General features: G+C 42.1%; 1 pseudogene; it reads left to right on the top strand.

Moving 5' to 3' along the window:
* Positions 1-1,479: 1,479 nt before the first annotated feature.
* Positions 1,480-2,847, top strand: LOC118536280 (casein kinase II subunit alpha-like; annotated as a pseudogene).
* The last annotated feature ends 2,194 nt before the right edge of the window (positions 2,848-5,041 follow it).

Here is a 5,041-nt window from a genome sequence, read left to right as displayed (position 1 = left end):
ACCCATGCACACTTAACTTGTGGCAGGCACAGTGCCAAGTGCTGGGGACCATGTTGAAGAATCACATGTGCATGTGGTCCCCACCTTCAAGGGGTTTACATCTCAGCCAGAGAGACGCACATTGAAGAGCATAATTACTATTCTAATAGGTGCCATAAAGAAGTGCACAAATAATAAGAAAGAATATCACAGGGAGATCTGCCCTGGTCTGGGATATCAGGGAAATTTCTCTGAGGAAATCATATTTAGCTAAAATCTGATGGTTGGGAAGAGATAATCAATCTACAGGAAAAGGAAGAGCAACAGAAAGAGCATAAATAAAGGCCCTGAGGTAGCAAAGCTGGATGACAGTTCATAGAACAGAACTTGGAGAACAGAAGAAAAAAGGGGTGGGGCATTCAGGAACGTTAACCCCTTAGTCCTAAAACTACAGTGAGCAACTTGCCCCAGTTTGCTTTGGATTTTCCCAGTTTCAGCACTGAGAGTACTACATCCCCAGAAACCCCTCTATCTCAAGCAAACGGGGACCAGTTTCCCAAGACCATCCTGATTTTAAGGTTGACAGGCCCACATGTTAGGAACCCCCTCTGTCTTTGACACACCAGATGGCTGGTCACCACACCTCATGGTAATAGAAAACCATCAGTGGAAATGGCACAACCTGATTTGAGCTATAGGTGATGGGCCTTGACTGGCTGTGGGGCAATTCCCAAGTCTGTCATTTGCACAACTGGGTGACTACAGGGACCTTTCACTGAGGCAAGAACCAGGAAGAGGAAGTCGGTATGGGAGGTGAACAATCACAACATAGGTGTGGATATATGAGTTAGTTTTTGTAAAACAGGTCTACTAATAAAAAGAATGATTTGGGGATAGAAGGAAAGTTAACTAAACTGAGGTTCAAAGTTAAGGTTTCAGAAATGCCACTGCCGCTTCCACCACAGCGTGAAGAACACAGGTCTGAGACGAGGTCTTGCCCCGAGAGGCTTCTGAACCTGGGGGCTGCCAGGTCTCCAAACATCAAGTCCAACTTTGTTGGCCACCCTGTCTGATATGTCAGACCAATGCCAACATTGACATTACAAATAATGAAAAAGTTGTTAAAATTCTCAGTCCAGGGTGTCTGGGTGGCTCAGTTGGTTAAGCATCTTCCTCTGGCTCAGGTCATGATCCCAGGGTCCTGGGATCGAGCCCCACATTGGGCTCCCTGCTCAGCAAGGAGCCTGCTTCTCCCTCTCCCTCTGCCCCTCCTCCCTGCTTATGTTCTCTCTCTCTCTCTCTCAAATAAATAAATAAATACATCTTTAAAAAATATTCTCAATCCAATAAAGACAAAGAAAATCAAATTTTGGAGAATTTATGAGGCGATCCCAACATCATCACACTGGCAGGCATTGTGAAAGATGCTGTGTCATAAAATCTTGCCTCCGTTTTTGAACATGTGAACAACACAGACTTCAAGCAATTGTGCCAGATGTGAACAGACTATGATACTTGATTTTACATGTGTGAGATTCTGAAGGCCCCAGACTATTGTCACAGCATGGGAATTATGCACAGAGAAATGAAACTCCATAATGTTATGACTGGTCATGGGCACAGAAAGCTACAGCTAATAGACTGGGGTTTGGCTGAATTTTACCATCCTGGTCAAGAATATAATTTCCAAGTTGCTTCCTGATATTTCAAGGGTCTTGAGCTTCTTTAGACTATCAGAGGTACAATTATACATAGGTTGGATATGTGGAGCTTGGGTTGTATGCTGGCAAGTATGATCTTCTGGAAGGATCCATTTTTCCATGGACATAACAATTACAATCAGTCAGTGAAGATAGCCAAGGTTCTGAGATCAGAAGACTACATATGTTGTATGACTATACTGACAAATATAACATGGAATTAGATCCACCTTTCAATTATATTTTGGACAAATGTTCCTGTATGCGATGGGAACACTTTGTCCACAATGGAAACCAGAACCTCATCAGCCCTGAGGTCTTGGATTTCCTGGACAAGCTTTGGTAATCTGACTTCAAGTCACAGCTTACCACAGGAGAGGCCATAGAGCACCTCTATTTCTACCTTGTTGGGAAGGACCAGGCTTGAATGGGCTCATCTAGCATGTGGAAATGATGGGTGGGTGGCAGTACATCTGTCAGCAGTGCCAATATGACATCAGGGATTTCTTTAGTGCCACTTGCTTCACCCCTCAGACCTCTGGCAGGTTCACAATCCCTGTGGGATGCCTGTTCCTAGCACTCGAGCCCAGCAGTAATGGCCCCTTCTGTCTACTGATCCTTAAACAGAGGTGGGGGAATCCCTTCTCTCCTCCATGCAGCTTGGGTCTGGTAGGGAGGGGTGAAATACCTCAGAAGCACCATGTCTGAACCATTGCTTGTGGATTTAGAGTAGTTCAAATCTTTTTTTTTTTTTTTTTTTTTTTTTGGTGTTGGGGAAGTATTTTTATTTTTTTAGAAAGCGTATTTATTTTTTTAATTTAAATTCAATTAGCCAACATATAGTATATCATTAGTTTTTGATGTAGTGTTCAATGATTTGTAAGTTGCATAAAACACCCAGTGCTCATCACATCACATGCCCTCCTTAATGCCCATCACCCAATTACCCCATCCCCCTTCCACCTCCCCTTCCACAACCCTTAGTTTGTTCTCTAGAGTCAAGAGTCTCTCATGGTTGGTCGCCCTTTGATTTCTTCCCATTCAGTTTTCCCTCCATTCCCCTATGATCCTCAGCACTATTTCTTATATTCCACATATGAGTGAAACCATATGATAATTGTCTTTCTCTGATTGACTTATTTCGCTTAGCATAATACCCTCCATTTCCATCCACATCGATGTAAATGGTAGGTATTCATCCTTTCTGATGGCTGAATAATATTCCATTGTATATATGAACCAAATCATTTTTAAAAAGTATATAGGCTTATTTTTTTCTTAACTCAAACTTTTCAGAACTCAGGTATCCCCTGAAAAATTACCTACAGCTAGAATATTTCACAGACAACGTTTTCTTCTTCCCTTCCAAATTCAGTTCCTCATCACTAAAGGACAAAGATAAACCAGCCTCAATCTCTGTGGCTGCGTTTGGGTGGAAATTTCTTCCCATATCCACCATTGCGCCCCCACCATTCCACACTTAGGGGGGTTTGTATCTCATGCTCTTCCCTGGAGATCAAAAAATGTAGCTTCTTCAAGGAGGTGGGAAGGAAGGAGGAAGGGATGACCCAACCTGTAAGACCAGTGTACTGCTAGCCCCTTATATCAATGTACTCCAAAGGTGTTTCAATGGGGTTATCCTGATAAATCTACTGGAAATATGTTCGTTTCACTGAGCTGATAAAAATCAACACAAAGTGCAGACAGGACCGGAAAACTTTTGTTCAGTAGTAGGAGTTATGTCTTAATGACCTAACCCTAAATCCAACTCACTTATAATTACAGTTTCAGTTTACTTAAAAAAGTTAATACCAGGCAGTCCAGATGTTGGAGGAGTAGGAGACTTAATTTCATCTGGTCCCAGGAATTCAGTTAGACAACTGTCAAATCATTCTGAACACCTGAAAATTCAACCAGAGGTCAAAGAAAAGAATAGTTGCAACCCTACAAATAGAAAAGTGACCACTTTCTGCAAGGTAGGAGGTGCAGAAAAGTCAATCCAAGACAATATATGGGAAGATAGATACCAGTGAGTGATAGAGCAGCAGACACAAAATCAGAACTTTTGGAAGTCTGCCCCAGGGAGGAACATTGCTCAGGTGGCTAATTGAGGGGTAGAACCTTCCCTGGGACAGTGTGGTCTCAGGATCTTCAGGGTCACAAGGAGACTAGAGGTGCCTGAATGTGGCAGAGCTCCCAGGCATCGGAGCTGGGAAGCTGCTGCAAAGAGTGAGCCCAGGAGTGGGCTCTTAGCTTGGGGTTGCCATAAACCAGGATCCATGGCACAGATGGGCAACTGCTCATGGAGCAGGGGCCCAACAAGTGGCAGATCCAGAAAGACCCCCTTCTTCCCCTGGGAGGAACGGTGTGGGAGAGCATCACAGGAGTCTGCAGGGTTTGGAGACTGGAAGTGGGGTCGTGTGCCTGAGATAGAAAGGCTTGTCAGACTGGGTGAGCACAGAGTGTGGCTAGAGACCAGGGAGACAGAAGTGATTGACTGCTTTTCTCTGAGGGCTCACTGAGGAGTGGGACCCTGAGCTTTCAGCTCTGGGGCCAGAGATTGGGAGGCTGTCATTTTTTTTCTCATCCTCTAAATCTGTGCAGAAAGCCTTCAGGGAACAAAAGCCACCTAGAGCAAACTGGAGCCAATTACGTAACTTGACCCCTGGTGAGGGCACTGCAAATCTGTCTGGGACAAACAAATTTGTCAATCAATGCAACAGGCCCCTCCCCCAGAAGATCAGCAAGAACATCCAGACAAGACAAACCTTACTGACCATTGAGAACTGTAAAACTCCAGTGCTAGGGAAGACAACATATAGAATTCATAGCTTTTTTCCCATGATTCTTTAGTCTTTCAATTTTATTTTTTAATTTTAATTTTTTCGTTTTTTAAACATTTTTCTTCTTTCCTTTTTCAACCACCCTCTTATTTTATCAACTACTTTTTTAAAAATCTTTTTTAATTTTCATTTTTACAGTCACATTCTATCCCTTCTTTGTGTTTAATCTTATTTTTATATATATACAAGTTTTTCTTTCTTTAAAATTTGGAGATGCAGTTTCTTCTAACAGACCAAAATACACCCAAAATCTAGTGTATGGCTCTGTTCCCTTCACCTGCCTGAACATATTCACTCTCTTTTTTTATTCTTCCTTTTTTTGTTTTGTTTTGTTAAAGTTTTTTTTAATTTTCATTTTTATACTTACATTCTATCCTTTCAATGTATTTAATTTTATTTTTGTATCTATAAGGTTTTTTTTCCTTTACAATTTTGAGATGTAGTTTCCTCTAACAAACTGACCAAAATACACTCAGGAGATAGTGTATTGCTCTGTTCTTTTCACCTTTCTGTTTATAT

The sequence above is a fragment of the Halichoerus grypus genome, chromosome 10, assembly GCF_964656455.1.
Source record: "Halichoerus grypus chromosome 10, mHalGry1.hap1.1, whole genome shotgun sequence".
NCBI lineage: Eukaryota > Metazoa > Chordata > Mammalia > Carnivora > Phocidae > Halichoerus > Halichoerus grypus.
The sequence above is the reverse complement of the archived record's forward strand: the minus strand, read 5'-3'. Positions and strand labels throughout refer to the sequence as shown.